Genomic DNA, 25,799 nt, shown 5'->3' with positions numbered 1-25,799 from the left:
TGAGGAAAGGTAATGGTAGCACTGCAACTCTACATGGAACTCCTCTGATGGCAAGGCATCAGATATAAGAAAACGGAACTGGGAAGAAATTCAACCTTCTGGTACTATTTTTATGTCCCAGTGCTAGCCTAATGATCTAGGTCCCTCGGATCCAGTTTGGACAAGTTCCCTGTCGTGACAGCATGAAAAAGTTTTGAAATCCTAAAGTACACCGCTCTTGGTTTTCCTGTCTAAAATGTTATTTCTATTCAAGTGAAGAGTGACTTGTAGCCACTGTTGATATCCTTTCACCTCCCTAAAGATAAGCATGAAACACAGAGTAGTAGAGGATATTTTAGCAGCAGCACATCGTGTTGGGAAAACTATCCCACTCTGCACTGTGCAGATTTTGGTTGTGCATAATGCAGATTTTGGTAACTGGAAAGTCTCTATGTGACCAGCTTTGGGAGCAAGAGGATCAGCAAAGAATACAGGGACTCGTACTGCTCCAAGCAAAGTGCTCTGAGCCTAGACAGATGGACACTCGTATTCCTATGAGGGAAGACTTTTTCCCTGCCCCTTACTGCTAGTGCACGACAAGACTGTCTGCAAAAAATTAAGAAACAGCTTGTTCTTGAAGTCCTTAAGCTGATTTACCTCAAGCTGAAGCAGACTAGTAGTAAATGAATTGGATGTTACCAGGATTTTCTTTATGTGGTCAGGCTCCTTCGTAATACTTAGAGCTTTGGTTTACCATCTCTGGCAACAAAACTATTTGTATAGTGGTACAATTTTTAGTATAGAGCTTCTGGACAATTATTAGGATTGCCATTTTAGCCTAGTAAATGTGCACAACTACAAAAAAAATAACCTCTCTAATCTTTCTGTGAGCCATATGATTATCAAATGTCCTCAGTGGACTTGAGAGCAAGGGAGACTGAAAATCCTGTACTCCTTAATTGGAGCAATCTAGGATCCAAATCCCATTCAAAACATGATGCAACTTTGTTTTAATATTCTAGATCCCACATCTATTTTGTTGCTTAGGGCTTGTTTTGTATCTGTCATACTGTGCCTTGAACTAATAAATCCTGTGGGATCTTATCTAAGCTGGGGTCAGTGTTGGATAAGCTATGTCAGTAATTCAGTAATGACCGAACTGTAGAGCTGGCTTCTGACTGTTTCTGACTTCAGGCTGTTGATGATTGCTTTAAAAAGTGTAGAGGAATGCTGAAGAAAGCATTGCAAGATTATCAGCACCTTAAATTTAATGATTTGTCCACAACTGTGGAAGGAATTTGGCAGAATTTGTGTCAGAGTGAGTGGGTCTGTAGTCAAAAGAAGTTGTGATGACTGCAAAGAGAAGACCTGCATCAGAATAGCTAAGGTGTCAGATAACTTCTGGGGTAGCACTCAAACTTTATCCTGTGTCGTCAGAGCTATCTGCTAGTCCGGGTGTGGAGAACTGGGTATGAAGGCGTTTGGGTGTGAGTTGGCTGTGCAATCATACAAACATGTGCAGGGAAGCAAACCTCTGTGGCAGAGGCCGCGGTTCTTCCTTAAAGAAAACCTATCAGCCTGTTGGCAGTGACAGGAGTCTTTCATTACACCGATTTCAACCAGTTCAACAGTTTATAGGAACCATTGTCATCTGCTGTTATCACCTTGATTTGCTCTTTGCTCACCATCAGCTCTGCACTGAACGAAGGATTCTCTATCTAAATGGCCATGGCTTGCCCCACCGCATAATTAGAGGTGTTCATGCTATCTTTGCTATTTTGCAAGTAAACTTTGAAGTAAACCTCAAAAGAAAACTTTATTTCTGTGTAGATTTTAAGCGCAGCTTGGATTTATCTCTCTTTTTTTTTTTTTCTCAACGGGGGAAGGCATAGTGGTTAACTTCAAGATCAGCTCATGAAAGGTCATCTTCTGGTGAAATTTTGTACAAGACAGACACTGGTCTGGCTTTTTCATAACAGTAACCATTTTTTTGCTCCTGTGGAAGCAAATCCTCAGCTTCCTGATGGTTCCTTAATAAAGAGCTGCAGCTTTCACATGGCTTAGTGGATGCTCTTCATCAGTTTCCTCCACATTTTTCAATCTACTACCTGCAAATGAGAATATCCCCAAATCAGCTTTTGTTTCCTGTTGTCCTCCTTATTTTTCAGGCTACTGTATTTTCTGTCACCTTCTGCCAAACATATGTTAAAACTTTTCTGCAAGACATTCTTCCAACTAACACTACGGAGTAGTTCCTTTTGGAAAGCCAAGTGGTCCCAAAGAGCACTTTGATGTAGCAGGACACTCTGAATTGGCATTAGTTCATCACACCATGTTACAGTAGATGCAGCAGCTTGAACACTGTAGTATCCCATCAGAAAGGCAGATGCAATATCCATAGATCCAGAGACATGAAGGCCTAAGTACAGGATCTTGCATTTGATGGTCTTGCACTGTTCACACACATTGATTGTTAACTTCTCCAAGCGTTTCTTGGTCTTTTCTGTGCCTTTATATGAGGAAGATCACCCTCTTGCAGCAAGAACTCAGATAAATCTGTTGTCAACGAAACCGTAATTGTGAAGACTACTCTGAACAGTGTCAGTTGAAGTGCTACAGGTTGCATTTGTGCTTTTTAGTTTACTAGTGGTGAACAATGAACATGAAAACAACAGCTCTGAAGACACTTGTCGCAGATAATCACAGCTCATGACTTTTTTTTTCTTTCATTTTCCACTCCCCTTCACCTTCAGTTCACACCATGTTTGGGATGAAATGCATGTGCTTCTGTATTGATTGTGAAATTATGTTAGGTCGTATTATTATGGTTGGGTACTAGATAACAAGTCAGGCAATTCAATTATTTCCTTGCTTCCTTGCTGTCTCAGTTTACCAATTAATCCATTTTTAGCAACTCCTTTCATGGAGTTGCTCTGGCTAAAGAGAAGTATTAACTTGTTATCAAGAGCTGTTTAACCAATTCATGAACCCTTCACATCTATGGCTGCTGTTCCTGAAGCCATATGGGAAAGAAGGAAGATCAATGACTGTCTTTGTCTTAGTAGATTCTTTCTACCTTCTGGTAGAAGTGGTTCAAATTAAAATGGTGATAGTAGCCAGTTATTCATGTCGGTAACTGTCTCATCAACTGTCCTGGCTATCGGGGGAGGTCCCAGTTGACTGGCGGCTAGCAAACGTGACGCCCATCTACAAGAAGGGCTGGAGGGCAGACCCGGGGAACTACAGGCTGGTCAGTTTGACCTCAGTACCAGGGAAGCTCATGGAGCAGATTATCTTGAGAGTCATCATGCAGCACTTGCAGGGCAAGCAGGCGATCAGGCCCAGTCAGCATGGGTTTATGAAAGGCAGGTCCTGCTTGACGAACCTGATCTCCTTCTGTGACAAAGTGATGCACTGGGTGGATGAGGGAAAGGCTGTGGATGTGGTCTACCTTGACTTCAGCAAGGCTTTTGACACCGTTTCCCACAGCATTCTCCTCAAGAAACTGGCTGCTCTTGGCTTGGCCTGGCGCACGCTTCATTGGGTTAGAAACTGGCTGGATAGCCGGGCCCAAAGAGTCATGGTAAATGGAGTCAAGTCCAGTTGGAGGCCGGTCACTAGTGGCGTTCCCCAGGGCTCGGTGCTGGGGCCGGTCCTCTTTAATATCTTCATCAATGATCTGGACGAGGGCATTGAGTGCACCCTCAGTAAGTTTGCAGATGACACCAAGCTAGGTGCGTGTGTCGATCTGCTCGAGGGTAGGAAGGCTCTGCAGGAGGATCTGGATAGGCTGCACCGATGGGCTGAGGTCAACTGCATGAAGTTCAACAAGGCCAAGTGCCGGGTCCTGCACCTGGGGTGCAATAACCCCATGCAAAGCTACAGTCTGGGAGATCAGTGGTTGGAAAGCTGCCAGGCAGAGAAGGACCTGGGAGTGATGGTGGACAGTCGGCTGAATATGAGCCAGCAGTGTGCTCAGGTGGCCAAGAAGGCCAAAAGCATCCTGGCTTGCATAAGAAACAGTGTGGCCAGCAGGGCTAGGGAGGTGATCGTCCCCCTGTACTCGGCTCTGGTGAGGCCGCACCTCGAGTAGTGTGTTCAGCTTTGGGCCCCTCACTACAAGAAGGACATCGAGGTGCTTGAGCAAGTCCAGAGAAGGGCGACGAAGCTGGTGAGGGGCCTGGAGAACAAGTCCTACGAGGAGCGGCTGAGGGAGCTGGGCTTGTTCAGCCTGGAGAAAAGGAGGCTCAGGGGCAACCTTATCGCTCTCTACAGGTACCTTAAAGGAGGCTGTAGCGAGGTGGGGGGTTGGACTGTTCTCCCACGTGCCTGGTGACAGGACAAGGAGGAATGGGCTAAAGTTGCACCAGGGGAGTTTTAGGTTGGATCTTAGGAAGAACTTCTTTACCAAAAGGGTTGTTAGGCACTGGAACAGGCTGCCCAGGGAGGTGGTGGAGTCACCATCCCTGGAAGTCTTTAAAAGACGTTTAGATGTAGAGCTTAGGGATATGGTTTAGTGGGTACTGTTAGTGTTAGGTCAGAGGATGGACTCGATGATCTTGAGGTCTCTTCCAACCTAGAAAGTCTGTGTGAATTCTGTGTGAATCCTATATAGCAGTAAGTCTGACAACTCAGACAAGATCAGGGTTAATTCAATATGCATCTTAGTCCTCTTCCTGCAGCTCATCTAGTTTAACATAAGATGTAGTACATCTCTTGGCTGGTCATTATGCTAAAATCACTTTTCGCGTTTTCAGGATACCAGAGTCTGTATTCATGATACACATGCATTCATTGCCCTAGCAGAAAAAAAGGAAGGATGGGGTTGAGGTAGTTTCTGATGTGAGCGGTATGTGCATTCAGTGGCTTTTCTCTCATTATTTGCTCTTCGAGCCACAAAACAATCCTGCCAGTATCCAATGGTCACTCCTCTTCACCTAAGCAGTTATTATGCAGAGGTTATAACCTTGGGAAGAACTGAAGCTTCACACTCGCATCCTTAGCTGTTCCTGGGGCACACAAAGCATTCTGGTCTACCACAGGAGCTCTGCACTTCAAAGCTATGATGGACACAAAGCTGTGATGTGTTAGAGCCACAAGCGAGGAGCTCACGTCTGCTTTGCCAGGAAGTGATTATGCTGTGTGATTGATTCCCAGACAGTTCAGAGGTTTGTTGTATTCCAGGGCCTTGCAACTTTGATGGAAGAGCCACAGAGAACTTTGAATCTCTGTTGGGCTGATCTTCTGAGTTAAACACCTTTGAAGAAACAGTAAAATAGTTCGTTTAACAATTTTCCCTACCCTTCATACTCCTTATCAGGAAGTCTCTGATACTAAGATGAAACATATCCAGAAATACATTCATATTTCTTGACAGTTCACTAGTATTGTGTATACTGATCAAGATTAAACAAGGTATAGTTGGAATACCCAAAACATTTTTGAAATCATTTCCCCCACGTTGGAGTCAGCTGTTTCGGGTGTAGCAATAGAGAGGCTGAGCTAGCTTTAAAATATTTTAGTCTGACGTGAATGCTTTGTTATACTGCTCATCTTCCTCTCCTGAGGAAGAGATCCTCAGAAACAGCAGAGAAGAGCTGACCTTCTTCACTAAATGGAACAGCTTCTCAGCACAATCTTCTCTCTCTGCACACCTTTCCCTTTCACACAGAATCACAGAATTTCTAGGTTGGAAGAGACCTCAAGATCATCGAGTCCAACCTCTGACCTAACGCTAACAGTCCCCACTTTCTTCTGATCAAAGACTTTTCTTCCCTAGGACTTTGCACATGTGAAAATGAAGAACTATTTAAACATCAGTTTAAAGATCATTTTCCAAAGAGAGTCAGTGTTTTGATATAAGCAAGAGATTAATCTTCTCAGGGGGTGATACGTCCTTAACTACTAAGGTTTTGTCTACATGTATATCAGCTTATCAACATCATGAATAATATTCTTATGCAAAAACTTCTTAAGGCTCTTCTTTTCTGGGGTAGATAGAAGTATAGATGAACAATGCAAGAAAAATCTATCCATCCCAATAATCCATAATATTAAACTACCAGTGCATTGTTATTCTGATATTTAAAAATTAAAAAAAAAAAAAAAACAATGTTGAAAGTGGTTCTCCTGTTATATTTTGAGAACTGACTAATTGAGACTTTTGTTTGTTTGTTTTTGTATATTTATAAATAAGCATTTTTAAAAATCAAAACAGTATGCCATTTTTTATGAAAACGGTGTCATACTGTGGTCTGATGTTACAGAAGTGGTCCAACAGTAGCAATTGATACCGAACTCTTTACCAAAATTCGCATGACTGTATGACTTAGGTGGACCACTAAGGTGATACATTCAGAGGCCCTTCATTTTAAATAAAACTTGGATGCATAGATAATGCGTTTGTATATGGAGACATGGCAGGAGGAGTGAGAGATGTGTAGAATTTCAGCTACAGACTTGGCTTACAATGTCTCAGCTGATTTGGAGAGATTCCCTGCACCACTCGCATACTGGCTCTGGCTGGGATGGAGTTACCTTTCCCTGCAGCAGCCCACACAGTGCTGTGCTCTGCACCTGTAGCCAGAACAGCACTGGTATCACACCAGTGTTGTGTCTGCTGCTGAGCAGAGCTGGCACCGCATCAAGACTCCCTCCAACTTGGGTGGGCAAGAGGTGAGCAGGGGACATCACCAGAGCAGCTGACCTAAACCAACCAAAGGGATATTCCATGCCTTGTGGTGTCACACTCAGCAATAAAAGGTGGGAAAAGGAAAGAGAGAGGAGGGGTGGGCAATTTCTTTCTTCTCTCTCTGTCCTTCCACATGGCCTTTGCCTGTTTTGTTTCCTGTTTTTTGTTTTGTTTTGTTTTGTTTTTCCCTCTTCCTTTTCCCTTTAATTAAGTTAACCCTTATCTCAACCTGTGAGTTATTTTTTCCCTTTCCACTATACTTTATTCTTCCCCCCCTCTTCTGAGGAGGGGGAGTGAGAGAGCGGTTGTGGTGGAGTTTGGGTAAAACTAGCTGGGTAAAACCACCACAACTCATCACTTCTCCCTACTTTCGTCTTTTCAAGGACATCAGAGGGCATTAGGAGGCATAGTCTCAAACGGGGTAACAAACCCAGAGAGAGGACTGACCAGAGAAAGGTTTGCAGTCGAGTATTCCTCTTCATTGTGGTTTCTCTTTGATGAATTCATATGTTCATTGCGTTGTGTCTTTGATCCTCGTGGTGGCAGCAAATACTAAGAGGAAAGAAACATATCTAGTGCAGATGAACTGTATTTTAATTACAGTTAAAAGGAACACACTCGTATTTTTAGCTTTTGTTTCCAGTGGAGCAGCTCAAAAACAAAAGGTCAACTCAAGCTGCAAAATATCCTTATCTGAGACTTCACTTCAGTTTGTGTGAACTGCTGGGAGCCATTAAGTTGGAAGAAATATTTCCTCTTTTTCTCTTTACCCCAACATCGGTAGGTAAAGATAGCACTAGTGAAGTCTTCCTCAACTGTTGAGAAAGCTTACACGGCAGGCTCAGAGTTTCAGGTTTTTCTTTGCAATGTTGTCCAAAAGCTATTCTACAACGAGAACCGTGAGGTTGTTTTTCGTTAACCATAACGCAAGTCCCAGGACTCTGTTATACTAGGCACTGCACTGCCATAGTCGTTCCTCAAAACAACAATTTGCACACAAAATCGTGGTCTGTCTGGCGAATGCCAAAGGGAATCAGCGAGACAGTATCAGCCCGTATGACTGATAGTGGCACAACTGTTGTCAGGTTTGGATTTGGAATCCAGCAAAGCCCATCCATGCAAGGCAAAGAAAGAAATATTGACTGTTAGTATTAAGATACTGATAGCCTAGTGACTGAAGAGAGAAAATACTAATACCTTAAAAAGTTGGCTGCGGATTTAATACTGTGCTAATTAAGGAAGGAAGATAGAACTTTAAGTTTCTGAAGCAACCTTTTCCAAGGTAGGGTCACTTGGCTTGGTCACGTGTAGGGGAATTTCTCACTTTATTCTATTTTGTTTATATGTGAATGGACAGTTATCTCAGGGTAGTCGTGTTGATTTGAGTACCAGCACGGAAATGGGTTCACTCCATGTCATCTCACTAACCTTAGAGTCACACGTCAGTTTCTTATTACCTTTTTCCCCTACCCTAAGCCGTCAGTTGTTTGTTCTGGCTGTCTTCTGTGTTTTGTTGGCATGCGGTGAAGATCTCGTAATGTATCAAACTATTAAAACTTAAGCCCATACTGTTGAAGTTCATAACATATCAAGCAGAAGAAAATGAGTAGCTAAGCAAACAGCAGTTCATGTAGAAAACGGGTAAATACAGTCTGCACGCAGTAGTAGCAGGACTGCTTCTGGTATCTGGGCTTAATTTGTTTAAAACTAGTTTGGGTGTCTCACACTCAGGGATTAAAATTTTGTCTCTGGGCTGTGCTACAGTCAGAAAACTCAAGAGATGGGAAACAAGTAGGAGATATTTATATGAGGCTATTTTCTTTATCTCAGAAGTGGGCTAAAAGGCCAACTTAATGCCAACCTTCCTGCTAAGGCCAACCTTCCTGAACTGCTTAGGATAAAATGCATTTTAAAAAATAATAAAAGTTGAAGGGATAAACCATTGTGTCTGTAGACATTGCTCATTTTCCTTTGATTATCTTTTTTTAGTTGTTTGAAATCTCATTCCAGATAAATTTGAGAGCTCAAGATAGAAAACTCTGCAGAACTAGGTATAGATCCAGGATAAACTGATAATGTATGAGAACTGAAAAGAGTATCTTTCATTTCTTATACTCTAAAGGGCATTAATATACTACCAGGAAAAAATAAAAATGTTATTCATATTCATATTGGCATGCATCAAGCCCGACTCAAGTAAGGCAAGGAGCATTCTTTGTAATAATGAGGTAACTTGTACATGAGATCAAGTTGATGTGTCCTGAGGGGGACAGACTGGTGTGTGCAGATTTTCATTGCCATCACGCAAGTTTAAGATCTAAACCAGCAATTCTCCAGAAAACCACAGTGGTAGGTCTTAAAACTGCAGCGTTGCTCAACAATTGGCAGATCTCATTTCCTTTTTCATAACTCATATTTTGCTGTCTTGCCACCATCTCGTCCAAAAAATGTTTGAAGCTTGATAAGCCTTGTTTTATGTTGTTAAATGTGGTAGATTTATGGACTTTCAGTCCCCAAATCACTACTTGTATTGTAAGTGTTAATGATGGGATTGCCGTTTTGTGTAAATATAAATATAGCACAGCCTACTAACCTTCACTGCTGAAAAAGCACTATTTGATGCAGTGTGGTTATGGAGCAGAGAACACATAAAAGCCCTCTTTCTTTCTTTGTGACTGAGATGGGTATTCTTTTCCTTTGTTCCTCTTGCTAATTACACAGGATAAAGCAAGCTTGTGGGAAGAGAACTTGCATTACACCAACCAGTTCCAATAGTTGGAAGAAACTGGGCAAACTGTTGTGCACATAAGGTTTTGTGTCTTTTATGGTCAGAGCATCACTTTCATTCTACAACCCAATATACTGCAAGAGCTGAGTCGCCTTTTAAGGAATGCAAGTGTGGCTGTTTTTTTTTTCTGTGTCATCAGGAAAGGAGGAATTTTTTGACTGTTTGGGATTTTTTTTTCCCTTTGTGTATGGTTTTTGTTTTGCCTTTTCTTGTTCACTGAGTGTTTGAAAAGTTCAGGTTGTCATAACTGCAGGGCACCCTAAGTTCTGTCTCTGTCAAGAAGCGATCTGGTAATAGAAAAGGTCCTGTTCAAGGACTGCCTGACACACAGTGTCTCAAACTGAAAATCCACAGAGAAAATGGACAAGATGCAGGACGTGAGAAACACAGTCAGTTCTTGAAGTTTGGGGAAATTGGCTTTTCTTTGAAGCACCTTAGCACATAGACTATAATGTGTTATTTGTTGTGAAGAAGTGGTTACTGCTTTTTAGCTGGGAGGGAGGATTTGGATGGTGTACATTTGTGACTATTGTAGATTCAGTAAAAATAAGCCAATGTTATACACATCCATCAAATAATGCTGTTTTAATGCATGATTGGAGTTGCATGGAAAATTGGATGGGTGCAGAAAATCAGATGTAATTGCTGCAGTTGCTTTAAAGTACTTGGTCTCTGTGAACTACATGTTTTCTGCAGAGAATTGATGGGCAGTGGCACTTCAGTCTTTATTTCTATGAAGTGATGTACTTGTGTTGACTGGGTTAAATGTGACTTTATTATCCTCTGGTACTTTTTTTTTTTTTTTTTTAAGGCTTTTCAGCATATGTAACTGCTAGTCTTTGGACAACACTAATCCACAATATTTGTAACTTGGATCATATAAGAAATAATTCCCAAGTTCAATAGGTGTATAGTACACAAAGAGTAATTGCTTAAGAAACAGGCTGTTTGCCTCATCTGTTACATATCTTGCATTTAAAACATTGTGGTTTTCAAACCACAATGTTTCAGTGGTATTGGCAACATTTGAAGACTAATATTGCTTATGGGTGGAGTCAAAAAGATTTCTGTACAAAATGTTGGCAGCTGAGACTGGCAAGATTTACTTTCCAGACTTAGTAAGCGAATCCATATTAAATGACATATGATATTATGTCTTCCATCTCATACACAGAGTCTGTTACCAAATAGTTAAGTGCAAATCCAGTGACTCCCCACTTTGTTATTACACAGTAAAGCTAATGTGGACACTTCTTGCTTTATGGAGTCTAGCTGTGTTCAAAAACAAGTATTTGAACATGTTATGCTGTCCTGTACTGTGTTGCATTGGGAGGGAATCTGTTGACTTCCTTTTGCTGTTACTGGGAAATTGGAAGTTATGTAGAATAAAGATTCTTCTGAACTCAGTTCTTACATAGAGTGACCTTCTTGAAGCAGAAAATACGTGTGTAGCCATTTGACAGCATTTATAGCCTACCTACAGGTTTGTTTGTATCACTTACTTAGGCTATTTCTTTGGAGAAGGTGAGTTTCTGATTAAGTAAATAAATTCCCTGAGTCTATTTTGAAATCCTTCTGTAAATGCACAGTCATTTGTGTCTTGAAGATTCTTTGAAGCATAAGTCAGGGCCTTAGTGCAAGAAATTGAAGTATTTTTATTAGCTGGGAGTGGTCTCGCTGCAGAATTGAGTCTTTTTGTCTTCAGTTGCATTGACAAATTTTGCTTGTATAAGCACAAAAGGTGTATATGTATGAGGGTATTGGATATAGTAAATTAACTTTTGTTTAAAAACTTAACTGGATCCTTAAAAAGCCATTCATCTGCATCATTTATAAAAGGACGAAAAAATACAGCGTAATGTTAAGAAATCTGTTTTAGGTTATCTGTGTCACAGTCACTGAGCTCATGTCCTTTCCCCTTCCTTTTTGTTAATCATTCCCTCATGAGTTCCAGTAATCCATTCGATTCCAAGAGGGATTGGTCATTTCTCCCGTTCTGACAGGGCCCTGGGTTTAAATGCTGGATATATAAACTGTGATGCTTTTAGCATGTCTGTCTTGCATCCAGATTTTGAGACTTTGTTCCTTATAGAAGAAAGAGGATTATTAACCCGTGACTGAGGAGTTTTTGAAGGCACGGCACTTCTGTTAAAAGGGGAAAAAAAAATCTTAGAGAATGGCTTTTTAAAACCATCAATGCATCTAGAAGACTGCTCGTCTCCTTTCTGGATTTGGGAGGTCACAGCAGCTTCCCTCTACAGACCTCTTCTTCCACATCAGTCTCCTTGTTTTTACAATTGACACACATCAGCTTCTTTTTTTTTATTATTATTTTTATTTATTTTTTTAATTTCATTTTGGTTTTCGTGCAGTAGAGCTTCTCAATTCCAGACTGTTCTTTCTGTTTCATTTTGGAGCAGTGCCTTTCACAAATGAGCGCTGTGCTTTGCTGGAGACGGAGCACAGGTTTATTGAACTATGCAGCTTCCTTTGTGCTCTTTCACCTTGAACATTTTTTGTGTAGTAAGCCATTTTGGTGGTCTTATGAACAGGCTCTACAGAATTAAAGCATAAGAGAGTATAAGCTGTATCAGTATAATCAGCTAACAGGGTGATTTCAATAATCCATCTAAATATATAGAAGCTTTACCTTTTAAGGGATGATATGCACTGTTCATAAAAACGTTATATTTCGGTGTTTTTCAGTTATGACAGTACTGTAGCAGTCAGTCTGTCTGTGTTTCTCATTAATGTTGAGTCATATACTTTAATAATAGCTATTTGTTTAGCATTTCCTAGGATTTTGCACTTTCTAAAAAAAGTGAGAGGTAGGTGAATTAATTTTTAATTTGATTATGTGGCTATAGACCTCACATAAATTTGGTAGATAAACCGTACATGTTATGAGAGTGCTGTATTTTTATTATGCAATCATGAAGTTGCTATTAGTGCTTGTTATAAAAAGGTATTTTTAAAGAGACTCTGGAATGTACATTCAAAGAAATACGTGAAAAGTGCTGGAGGTGGGGTTTGGCAAAATGTGAAATTCAATGAAGAAGCAGTACCATTTTAATTTTGATAGGTAAATTTTTCACAAAATGCCTCCCTTTTTTCTTTTTTTCTTTTCTTTTTTTTTTTTGACACCTCCACTCTCTTCCCCTCTCCCCAATATTATAACACATGCATTTCAACTTTTTTTGGATCCTTATAATTTGTGAACACTTGCACAATTCACACTTCCCACACTTGTCAATCTTCAGTAAGAACGCCTTCATAAGGTAGATATTATACAATTTAAAACATAAAATCCCCTTTACAATTATTTGTTATATCTGTCTTCAGCTTCATCACGGTAGCAGCAATGGAACGTTTCCCACTTACTGACTTCTTGTCGTGGGGCTGTGGTACTAAGAAAATCCCTCAGATCAGATTTAGCCAGGACCCAGGGAAGAGCAAGAAGGCCAAGGAGTACCTGGTGTTGCAGAAGACAGCCATGTTTTTTGCTTGCTTGCTTCTTTTCTTGGTCTCGAAGGACCCAGAATTCACAGTAAACAAAATGATGCTAGAGCTGGCAGTGAACTGAGAGCAACAGAGTTAATATTAAAAAAAAAAAAAAAGAAAAAAAGCTGGTCTTGCCTTTTTCCCAGGGTTATGCTAAGTACGTGCTTTGTTCCTATTTCTTAGCGTAACGAGAAGGAGGTGGACCGTATCTTGAAAAATCTCTTCAGCCTAAAAATGATTTTTTAAAAATTCTGGTTGGCAACCTCTGATTTGCTTGTAGTTGATAGACATCTCAGCCGGTGTTGGTAAAGCGAGCCCTTTTTCTGCCGCAGCCTGGGCCTTTTCTTGTACTTGCAAGAAATGTGACACTCACTCTAATGACGTGCCTAAGCAAACTAATCTCCTCAATCAACTCATCAGATGAAATCCTGCCTACTTAGGACCTTCGGGAGAATATAGTATGTGCCACAGCCTGTTTACAGCCATGCTTTGCAAAAAGATGCGATTCATAAAGCCTTTCTTCATTAAAACCCACTCCAGTGAATGCAGGTGTTACCCAACGTCTTCCTCATCTGCCGTGCAGCCAAGCACAGCGTGTTTTTCGTAACAGGGGTAGGGCTTCAACCAGCACTATGGGAATTCAGACTGTAGATCAGCTTCCCTTCCAGACTTAATGACAGTTAAATGCACTTTCCTGAAATCTTGGCAGTGTCTTATCATAGCTGCAGGGTGTTGTGCTTTTTTTCTTGATACACCCCCTTCTTTTAAATATACTCCCATACCAACTTACCTCCCTTTCTCCACTAACACAGCCCACCTCAGGTATATAAAAAGGGATTTCCAGAGCCAGCTTTCGTTTGTATCTCTAGGATCTTTTGGCATTCGCTGCTGCAAGAAAACTGGCACAACGAATCTTAGTGAGCCTGTCGACAGTCTTGCAGCTGAAGGAAAAGTAGGTCTATTAGAAGAATAACTTAAATGTTGCAAGAAGGTCCTGAAATCATTTTTATGTTCTGGAGTGCCCTGCACCAGTGATGCAAAACTGAAGGCTTAAAGATTGCAGCAACCTTGGCCGTAATAGTATGCGTGGGTAGGTATTAAGTGGATTTGCAAAAGGTCATGGGAGACCTGAAGCAGCCTGGCAAACGGCTGTGAATGAGGACTGCTGAGTAACCCCCCTAGGAAACTGGTGCCTTAGACAGCTGTATTGACTGCTCCACCTTCTACCCCGAGTTTCCTGAGAGAGTTCAAGATGGGCCGCTGGCAGCAAAGTTATTCCCATGCTTTGGTAATTAATAACTTTTGACTGTATGTAAGTGCCTAGGGAAAAAAAGAAAGAGAAGGAAAAAAAAAAAAAAAAAACAGCAGTAAGTCATCTGTATCGAGATTCCATAAATGTCTTTTGTGAGGTGCCTCGCTGTCAGAAGAAAGCCACCAGCAGGAGACCGGCTGTTGCCTGTACTAAGCCACCATCTACCACTTGGAAACCTATCTTATGGTGCACTACACAACATACACCAGGGCTTGGGAATCCTGGTCCTGGTCTGTAATTAAGCTTTAATGTTTTACTGAAAGAAAGATTTACTGGCCACTCAAGAATATTTCAACTCTGCCACAAATTAGTATTGCAATTTTTAATGAATGGTTGTGCATTTTCAGAATATGTGAAAGTGCATGAATTACATGAGAAAAATATTACTGGCATTGTTACTAAATTTAAGGTTTGAAAATAAAGTCTCAGAGCAATGTCAAGTTTGTGATATGGTGGCAAATTTTCTGTTTATGAGGCACACATTTTGAGTGCTTATCTGTTACCATATTTTGAAAAAGTGCCTGAAACTCTTAAAAATCTCTTATGTAAATAAAATGAAAGTAAATATTATGATGGCAAGCTTTTGCTTTTTTGGAAGTTATCATGTTGTCAACAGGGCACTATGTAAATGTGTAATATGTCAAGCGCTGTATTTTTATCAGTTTTTGAATGTGTGGTCATGGCTAATAGACCTGTTCAAAAGGAAGGAAATTTATCTTTGTTATACCTTTCTACTGTGACAGGTACATCTTCTTAGTATTGCAGATTGCCACTTTAAAAATAATAATTTATATAGAGAATGAATGAGATAAAACTTTTTGGTCATATTTTGCAAGGGAGAAATTGCCAATAGTTCTCCAAGTTAATAGCTGGGGTTAATGTGTGTTTTTTAATGAGACAGATTTATTTTCATCAGAGCCAAAGTTCATTCTTGCTTAGACTGTGAATTCCATAAGGGAATAGTAAGGAGTTAAGAAGGAAACATGATGAAATGTTGGTCTTCGCATCCAAAAGAGGATTTAAGTCATGAACTCCTGAACTTGTGATCCACAATTACTTATCCTGGGTGCGGGAAAACTGTTCTACTTTAATGTTTTTATTAATGTGACTTGGAATGAACTCAAGCATTCTTTTGTCTTAAAATGCGTTTAAAGAAAATAACTCCAGATTAAAAAATACTAGATCTTTTAATTTTTAATCCAGTACTTTTTAAGTAGTCAATATCAAAAAAAAAAAAAAAAAAAAAAGCAAAAAAAATAAAAAAGCTCTGAGAGAGGATTGGTTGTTGTTTTACAGGGTATGATGAACCTTGACAACAGTACTTTGGGAGCTGATGGCCAAGGATATTAGAACATTACCTAATAAATAAAATACTTAAGCCACCTGTTGTACCTTGGTTCTTCTTAGAGTACCTTGAAAGCTCAGTGCAAGGGTGAGCCATTGGTTACAGTGACCCATCTTCATCAAAAGACACCGCTGGTTTTCAATAGATTTCCTACAAAAAATAATGTTTTTACTTCATTTTATTTCCAGTGGATCTTCCCTTTCACCAAAAAATCAAGGAAAAATCAGGTTCATATATTGTGTTCCTAGATGTCTTTCTGGTAGCCATTTTTGAACACCAGAGCTGTTTTCGTATACTGTGCCATGTTTGTCTGCATTGTTGGAAACATGGGAAATTTCTGGGAAATGGACAGGTGTAGCGTAGGAAAAGCAGGACAGAAATGTTCATGCAGCTGCAAAGTAGCCCCCACACTACAGATCTCATTTTTAGCTTCTTTAGTAGAATGTGAACTCAAATGAGGATGGAAGAAGGCAAATGAAAGTGAATGCTAGAGCTGTGTACTTCAGTATCATTGAAAGTTATCTCCTGACCTAGCACTGCACCCATTTTTAAATAATGTTTTTCAAATGGTAAATCAAGCTGTTTCAAAAGGCAAATATATTTTTGGTGTGCCATAGCTGAAGGTCTGCTTTAAGTTAAGGTTACTTAACTTGTCATTCTGAATGCTTCTGTAATGTTTCATTAAATGCTTTAGAATTCACAAAGCATCACATGCACTTACTTTCAAGCGCTTTGGAAATCGCTGTACAAAAACACTGAAGAGAGAAGGGAAAATAAAATTTTCATATCCTGGGATCTGACCTTATGTCACTTCTTGGTGTCCAATGGTGTAGATTGGATTACAGTTAGGGTTTGCAGGGTAGACTGTTGAATTTATTCTGTGGACTGGGAATCGTGTGATTTGTGTCTAGGATATCAGAGCTCCTGGGTTTGGGTTCTTTGTTTCATAATATTAATGCAGTAGATTTGCATGTATTTCAGCAAATATCACTGGTCTGAAAGCTATTTTTGTCAAATGTTGGAAATGTGTTTTAACAATTCCCAAAGATTGCTTTAGAAGAAGTTTATATAGGCTGTCATAACTCACATGTCAGTTAACAGCTTAATATCCTTGAAGTCTTTCTTTAATCATTTTTGCATGAAGAACTTAACTTTCATGAACAGAAATAAGTGAAAATGTTCTCTTCTCAGAAGTCAGCTTTTTAGAACACGAGCATGAGAAACACCTCTCTGGAACTGAAGGCTGAACTTCTCTACCAGAAGAGTGCCGGTACACTACTGTGAATATTCAGGGCAGGGAGAAGCTCTTCCTAACTCATTTTCCTGTTTGCCAATTGAAGTCGGTGACACGTTCTCACTTTTTGTAGAGCAGAAGTGAAGTGGTAGATCATTCATAACTGTTAATGTTGTGAGCACAGGACGCGGGGTGCACATTTAAGACATGTAAAAACTATTTTGTAAGACATGTAAAAACTATTTTGTTGTTGTTGTTGTTGTTTTCTTGTTGATATTCGGAAGGCCACCTCTTTTATTTATTGGGATAAGCAGCCTGTAGCCTGCAAGCCTGCTGGTGAATGCACTTCTGGCTGCCCTGTTAATAGGCAGCTCCTTACAAGCTGCCTAAATGGCTGTGATTCTGCCAGTCTCTTCTTCAGGCATCCTCTTTCACAGGAGATCACTGGCGTGAAGGAGGCTGACGTAGGAGGAGCTCTTCTCTGGCTTTACACAGCACTGTTTGCACAGACTTCACAGGTCAGAGGCAATGAACATACACAGTAATCTTACCTGCACAGTGAGGAAAGGTGTCACATGCCCTTCCTGGCTGCAAGGCTTGGGTGCAATGCTATAAACCATTCAAACAAGGCTTTGAAAACTGAATTGTAGTTCTGAAGGTTCATGCAGCTCTCACCACCAGGTGTGTGGATTTTGCAAGTACTGATAAATTAATTTGTGTAATGTTTGTCAAGATGAAATCCAAGGAGCATAGCTATCTGGAGTCTGAGCCTTTAGAAAATCCCTCTTCTCATCGTCAACTGGTTTTCATCCGTAGGTATTTTTTTTTGGTTGGTTGTGTTTCTGTTTTTTTTTTTTTTTTTTTTTTTGTGGTGGTGAGAGGGGTATTTATCTATTTTAGGGCACCTCAAACTTGTTTCTTTGTTTTCTGGTAAGCACTTTGAATTTTATGCTATGCTTTAGGTACTGAGAGCTTGATAGCAGTATATCAGTATATATACCAGTTGTCCAGAGAAGGGCTACAAAGATGGTGAAGGGCCTAGAGGGGAAGACATACGAGGAGCGGCTGAGGTCACTGGGCCTGTTCAGCCTGGAAAAGAGGAGGCTGAGGGGAGACCTCATCGCGGTCTACAGCTCCCTCATGAGGGGGGAGTGGAGGGGCAGGCGCTGATCTCTTCTCTTTAGTCACCAGCGATAGGACCTGTGGGAATGGTGTCAAGCTGAGGCAGGGGAGGTTGAGGCTGGACATCAGAAAGAGGTTCTTCACCGAGAGGGTTGTCGCACACTGGAGCAGGCTCCCCAGGGAAGTGCTCACTGCACCAAGCCTGTCGGAGTTCAAGAAGCCTTTGGACTGTGCACTTAGTCACATGTACCAAATTTTGGGTAGACCTGCATGGTGCTGGGAGTTAGACTCGATGATCCTTGTGGATCCCTTCCAACTGGGGATATTCTGTGATTCTATGATATTAATGACTTGGGTGCCAAGTCTAGCATCTGGAAAATAAGAAAAGCCATGAGATGAATGCTTGGTTTAAACTACTTGCCAAAATTCACAGAGAAACCCTGTGACATTAGAAGAGAGAAGTTGTGTTTTATGTTCTGTTTTGTTTTTAATAAATGTTCAATTGCTCTAACTACTTTTGCAGTTCATGAACTCATTCACTACAGCTTTGCAAGAGAGGAGTGGAGAGCCCTAGAAACAAGTGTCCCTTGCCGTGTAGCACTTGTTCGTTCCCAGAGGAAGTCAGTTGTGTGCTTAGCATGAGGAAGGAAACCGCCTGGGAAAACCAGCATGTTGTCATTTAATTGGAGGTTGCGTCATAAAACAGATACTTGAGGGATGATGGTGAAGAGAGAATTAATGTTGCACTGGTACCCTTAGTTTAGAAGCATAGCTTCTGCATCTTAATGTTTTTTGTATATGGCTTGCCAGCTGTTTTTCTTGTTCATGGTGCTCCTTTTTAAGACAAACCTAGGAGACATACCAGATTATCTTTCCTATGATTGAGGCACGGGCCATCAAAAAGGTTCTGGATCTACTGTGCATCCTATGACATTTGAAATAAGAAAAGAAACCATGTTAGAGGTGGCATGTTATCTTTCATGCAGATCAGCATTTGGGGCTGGGGAAAAGACACCTGGTGTTAGCTGTAGAGGAGTGCTGAGTCGCAGCAATGTGGGAGTCTGCTGGGGTAGACTGCAGTGACCACAGGCACTTCCACATGATTCCTCCATTATCACATCTTCCTCTACTTCTTTCCCAGCTTGATGATATTTCAGTCTTATTTCTCTCCCATACTGATCTCAGGTGCAGTCATGTCAGCGTGACCAAAGTACAATCTGGTTCCACTTCCCTAACCTCCATCATTCCATCATTACAATGTCTGTACCTACACAGCATACAGTAGCAGTTGGACTTTGATGAACCTTGGGGGTCCTTTCCAACTTGGGATATTCTGTGATTTGTTGATCTATGGATGTCACAAATAATTACATTTTCACAGAACCTTTCTGAGAGGATGTTCTGTGGTTGTCAAGGTGCTCATCAGTCTCAGTTCCATAGTTTGCCAGATTCATTTCATCTCATTTTTTCCTTAGTCCCAGTCCCCTTGAGGTACAAATTTGTTTCCTCTCTGTGGCCAGGTTTTCAGGCATTTCATCATGCGTAGTCAGTCTGTCCTCCACAGTTACCAATTCTAGGTTCCCTCTAACCTCTTCAGCTGGTTGAAGTCCCAGTAGCTTCTCTTTTAGCAGACCCTGCTCCCATTTTGCATTTTGACAGTGCTGCTTCTAGTTGCACCATGCTTGAACCTTGCACGGGAGACACTGGGAGCATATCTCCATTCTAGATTTCCATGGTCTCAAATCAAGGGCAACTGAAGCTTTGGGAATAAAGAGTTCCTTGTGGATTGGAGTGTTACAGGAAGGGAGAATGAGCATGTACCAAACACGTGTGGCATTCTTCTCCTTCTTGACTCCACTTCCAATGGAAAAGTCTTGGAAAACTGACTAATTCTGGGAGATTTTCACTTGGTTGGCAGATGTGTTGTCCTAGAGTTTACATTGCCCTGTGGACTTCCAAATTCTGTCTCAAAGCTTGCAGGAGTAGATTGTGATGTTCATGGGCTTTTTGTTTGTTTTTCAGATGTCATCTGAACATATTAAATCAGACAAAGCAATATACTTTCCTCTCTGTTCACGGAAATGACTGACCTGTTTTGCCTAAATTTTCCAAACAGTTCAGTCTGACATGATTCCCAGCACAGAAAATTTAATCGCAGTAGCTAACATTTGGCTAAGTCGCAAGCAGTTGAAAGCAAGCAGGGTCTTACAATGGAAGTTGTCAAATAGTTTTATTAATAGGCAAGCTTGGACACACTGCTGCTGATATATCCACAGACCTTTTTTTCTTTGAGGTGCCCGGGTGTTCTTCTTTGTGCCAAAGGTAGAATTTTACTCTAAACTGATGCAATTCAACGAAACAATCTCTGCTGTCATAGCAGGCTTTCTTCTGTATAAGAAAGGTATGAGAAACTGTCACAATACAGCTACTGCACCTTTGATCCCAAATGTGAAACTAATGTTTATGAGTCCCTCAGAATTTAAGGCTGCAAATAAATTAATTAAAGTTTTCACCATGAACAAGTCAAAAAATGAATTAGGATTTACTAAAGGTACAGCTTCAGTTATTGCATTGGTAGAGAAAGTTGCAGCCTAAGTAAGGAATATCTCCTCTCTCCTCTGAAGAGGATATCCTCCTCTCCACTGCCAATCTAAAGGTATAGAATTAAAAAATTCATCTTATGGTTGACTACAAAAGGAAGAGTCTGGTGCAAATATTGCCAAGCAGTTTCTTGTTGTGGAAGTCTTCAATTTTGTAAGCATGCAGGTTCTTCCTTGAACTAACATTTTTGTAGTCAATTAAAAGATAATTATTTAAACTTCTCTTTACTGTCCTGTTTGATTTCAGGCAAGTATACCTCTTTTCTTTAGTTTATCATGCTGATATACCTTGTACTTAAGAGTCATGAGATGTGCATAGTGTTGATTTATTTATTTATTTTTAATAAAGGCGCAAGTATATTTTTTTTAAGATCTGTAATTGTACACAAACATATGAGTGGAACAATCCAGCGTTACACGGCTGCTATCATCTATGACACTTTGAACTGCTGAAGTGTATGTACTTTTCTATAAAACTTAGGTAGATAGTTACATACGATTCTCAATTAGTTATGCCGCTTTTGCAGCAAAATGGTATGTTTAATGATTTTTAATACATGACACATTTAAGAGGAAACAAAAAGCCTCAGCATTAATATAGTTTTGTTGATAGACTAGGGATTGTAAGAAGTTTTAGGAGTTGGTTTTCAATGTCTACAATTAAGCAGTTCACCAACATTTTCAAAATTGTTTTTATAGTTCGGTGATGAATGTGTTTGATACAATGTTCTTAGGAAATCTGGATTCAGAAAGAGAGACTGTATTTGGGCTGAGATGTCAAACTGTAACTTCTCAGTGATGCTGACAGCCTGCATATCCTCTTTAATATAGGAACTGCAGTTGAGCTGTTTAAAGCCATGAAAGTGAATGCATAACCATGTACCCAACTTCCTGCCTGCAGGGAAGTTTGGTCTTGGAAAATTTCATGTGTTTATCATTATTTAAAATAATAATAATAAACTTGAACCCTGAGCTTACATCCATCAAATCAAAAGAAAGATCAGGTTTGTTGTTGGAGCAATGCAGATTTAATAATGGGCTGTCCTGAATAACTGTTGAAAAGTTCCATTTTGTTGATACATTCCATGTACTATTATAAAATTCAAAGTATGCTACACAAACACATTTGATTTGCAGCGGTTGGATTTAGGGTAAAATAAGGTGTGCCTTAAAATCATAAAAACATGGGACTGGAGAAGACTTTTTCAGATAGACATTTCCCTGATAAATAGGTGTATATAAGCTCTACTGGACAGACGTGTATCTAACTTGTGCTTTAAAATTTCCCATTGCAGAAGATTGTGACCTCCTGAATTAACTAGTTGCACTGCTTATTTGATTCTTGTAATTAAATCTTCTTCCAGTGTCCACTGAACTCTCTCTTGCTACAAATTAAGTTGAGTAATTCCTGTTCTCTCTGGCTGAGTTGATCAGTATCTTCTTTGCAGTAGTCTCCTGCATCTTAAAAAAGTGTTTCATACTTCTCTCAGGTTAATCTCTTCTGTGTTAAATACAATTCTTTCAGTCTTTCTTCACATGTAAGGTTTTTTTTATATATCCTACAGTTTTTGGACATTATTCTGAGAGACTTCTCCAGTATTGATTTGTGAAAACTCCATCTCGTTGGTAATTCCTGTAAAATACTTTAAAGGAATCCGGTCTCCACCTAATAGCTGAATTTTCCCCTTTCTTTTTAAAATCTTTATTCCAACATTCCAGGAAAAGTGATGGATTTATATATTCTATTAACAGGTGGGATAGTGGCCGGTAACTAGCACAACCACTTGAGTGTTACCTAAAATATCCAATTGCTTTGTAAATGGTGGTTTGACTTCTTGACATCATGGCTCTCTATTTTTGACTTGCGTATTAAAGAAATTATAAGGGGGCTGGTCACAAGTAACTGCAGGATAGAAGTGAAAAGTTCCACTGGAATAGTGTTTATTGCAAATAGGCCCACCAGTTTGCAATGAGCTTGAATTATTTTATACTATCAAGCTTCTACAAAGCACTTTGTGAGAGATGAGGAAAGTTCTGGGAGAAAAAAAAAAATGCATCTGTGATAGGGATCCTTATCTGTGTCGAGATACCAGTGAGTTTTGAAAGGCGGCAAAGCTGTTCATTTGTTTACTTTATGTTCTTTGTATATGTGTGAGACTAATTCTGTCTCAGTATTCCTAACCTGGGAGGGGACCATGGGGAATTTCACTTTCCTTTCTAAATTATACTCGGTGCATAACTGGAGTTCAGCCTTCTAATTTTGTCTTTCAAAGAAGTATTTCACGAGTACGCAGAAGATTTGCTCAGAATATAAATGTCCAACGTACTGCTGTTTGTGGTTTCTTGCCTTGCTCCAGGTACCCAGCTGTGTGTGCTGCTCACAAGTTCACGGTCGCGTTTCCTGCTCTCGCAGGAGCCTCAGCCGCCAGTGCTGCCCTCAGCCTTGCCTTTCTTCCTGGAACAACTGAGAGCTGTGACTTTTGCTCTTTTCTGACACGTTTCCCATAGATCAGTATGTCACTTTTATGGCTGGTGGAGGCAGGCGAGCTCTTCTAGCATACTCTGGACTCTACTAAGCTAGCTCCCTGTGTAATGGTTTCCTGTGGCTGCGTGAGCCGGTGGCTTTAGTCTTGTCTTGCAGATCTCTGCTCCTGGAAGCACCACCCAATTCTGCCTAACCTTCCATTCTGAATTGTCCCTGTAGGTGGTTTTATGTGGATTTTTTTCTTTTGGGGGTACTTTTTTTTTTCTTTCCTTAGGGGCACTTCTTCCTTCACCTTCTGTGTATGTCTTGCAAATATACTTGTTCAGAACATTTTTGATATGCCACTGGTTCATGCCAGCAGAAGGGAAAAACAAAAAGAGCCTTGCCTAATACGACTCAAGCTTTCAGTCTTGTTTTGAGATTCTAGAAATTGAAACAGTCACAGAATCACAGAATCACAGAATTTTAAGGTTGGAAGAGACCTCAAGAACATCGAGTCCAACCTCTGACCTAACGTCCACACATTTAAGCACAAACAAGATGCAAGGTATCTTCTATAACTAAGCAATGCTGTGCTTTATGGGTGGACTTGTTTAATGAAACAACAGTGAGGGGTCTGTTCCTAGCTGCTACTTTAAGCATCTTAAGAACTCAGAAATGTTTCTTTTATCTCCATATTCCTTGCAAACCTGCTTCTCTCCGACTGATAATGCAGAGCACTGAAGTGCCATTCAGAGGACTGAAGTCCAGAGTCCGCATTAGATAACAACTTAGACCACGTCCGAAGTTGTAGTAAGATCCCTCTCTAGCAGGGCCAAATCTTGAGATTCTGGGTATCAGATATGACCAGGTGTATACGTGGTAGCTTTAGGCATTTTTATCAAGAGTTTCCATTTTAAATATCTATGAGGCCTATGAACACTTGTAATCTGAACTTTTGTCTGCAGGCAACTACTAATACATGCTTTTTGTTGTTTGTTTTTAACATAACACACTTTTAGAAAACATCCATTACAAATTCTTACTGAATTTTCAAAAAAAAAAAAAGTTGTTAAACCTGTAGGTTCATGCATACGTAGTACTCTTCTAACCTGGGAAACAATAAATGAGCATTCTTACTGCAAATGGATCAGTGCTGATCTTGCGTAACACTAATAGGTTGCCCAGAATATGACCTTATTTAAATTTTTGAGTTTTTTCTCTTTCCTGCCACATCACTTACCACTTTCAAAATAGAAACTGATTCTTTTTTTAAAAAACATTAGTGTTTGGATTCCTGAATATAATACAAAATGTACTTATATAGTAAGATGTTACATATGAATTCATACAAGCTACACTAGCACTCCAGCTCTAGACTGAAAACAATTAAAAAATAAAGTCAAATCCAGAATGGTTATAGTTCTGAGTTATACCTTTAAAATGTATTTCATTTCAGACTGCATTTACAGTGTTGATGTCTGCCTTGAAGGGGCTTGCAGTCTGAGAAAGGCTTCTGTCCTTGCTTACTGTAATATTTTTGCAAGATCCTGAGGCTTTAGAAGAGGTGTGGGTCTTTTTTGTTTTCTGTTAATTTGTGGAAATACTCTAAACATGTTTTTGCCTATTTTTAAAAAAGCTATAATTATGTCAAAAATACCACAACGAGGAAATACTGAGTATGTGTAATAGGTTTTTAATGTATTCAGCATATGGTAACAAGGGAGCCTGAAAAGGACAGACTAAATTAATACAGAAACATGCTAAACTCCTTAAAATGGATAATACTACAAGTTCTTTCTAGTTATTTTTCCTGACCACAATGAATAACTTGGTGAAAATTATGTTTTGCTTGAACCAAAGTCTGAAGTGAAGCAAGTGTGCCAGAACTCTAGAGAATGAGTTCCTCAGCAAACCTAATAAGCATAGACTTCTTACTAATCACATAACTTATCTGTTCTTACAACCCTTTACAATTAAAATCCAGAGATTTTAAGAAATCAGAAGTATTTAGGCATTTATGGCAAAATAAGCAACTGTGTTTGGATTATTTGGAATCCACTGTTTATCTGATTTTCTGTCCAAAAAAAAATTACTTTGCCACCACAACGAATCTCTCTTCTAAAAGGGAATTAAAACTGGCAGACTGTTTTAAGTATTTCACAGTATTTAAATATTCTCATTTTTGAATATAGTGTTATCACAATACCAAATATTTCCATCTCAAATTTAAGATAGCTATCTATGTTTAAGATATTTTGCATTTGTGAGATCAAGTAAGTTTAAATTCTTCTAAAATACATTATTTTGGGGGGTTTTCCATCACTGTTTCTCTACAGCATCAAAATACAATAGACTTCAGGAGTTCTTTTAATACCCAGAATAGACATAGTTAATCTTCAAAATATACTCACCTCAAGTTGTGCAAGTACTTTTTATAAAAAGCCTGATAGTAAACTGTCTAGGAAAGAAAGAACTTGAATATTAAATATGGAGAAGTGTGTATTGAGGGCCACCTGTGGCAGATGTTTGAACCAGTACTTCAGCAAGACAAGAAAAAGAAATTAGTAAAATACTGCATAGATGTACATCTCAAGAAAAACTACGATAAATGTATTAAATTCAGAGCTAGTTTCACATAATTATCAATAAAGTAATCACTGCCCAATTCTGGGCTCTTTAAATGGGATGTAACTCTCTCCACCATAGGACCGTTCTTCCTAGGATGCCTCAAAGCAATGCATGTTTCAGCTCTGGAATTCA

The 25,799-nt window shown here is 39.7% G+C and overlaps 1 protein-coding gene and 1 long non-coding RNA gene across 3 annotated transcripts in view; one reads left to right on the top strand and one right to left on the bottom strand.

Moving 5' to 3' along the window:
* Positions 1-25,799, top strand: part of GNAL (G protein subunit alpha L) — a 196,982-nt gene that overhangs the window by 15,061 nt on the left and 156,122 nt on the right. The window lies entirely within an intron of this gene.
* LOC140001708 (uncharacterized) lies at positions 11,766-15,947 on the bottom strand. 2 transcript variants are annotated; one of them, XR_011807198.1, is made up of 2 exons: positions 12,840-15,947; positions 11,766-12,013 (listed from the first exon to the last, which is right to left on the bottom strand). It is a non-coding gene; the product is annotated as an uncharacterized lncRNA (long non-coding RNA). The 2 variants fall into 2 exon arrangements; XR_011807197.1 differs by having other exon boundaries at positions 12,931-15,947.

This window comes from Anas platyrhynchos, chromosome 2 (genome assembly GCF_047663525.1).
Source record: "Anas platyrhynchos isolate ZD024472 breed Pekin duck chromosome 2, IASCAAS_PekinDuck_T2T, whole genome shotgun sequence".
NCBI lineage: Eukaryota > Metazoa > Chordata > Aves > Anseriformes > Anatidae > Anas > Anas platyrhynchos.
Note: the sequence above shows the minus strand (reverse complement) of the source record. Positions and strands in the feature narration are given on the sequence as shown.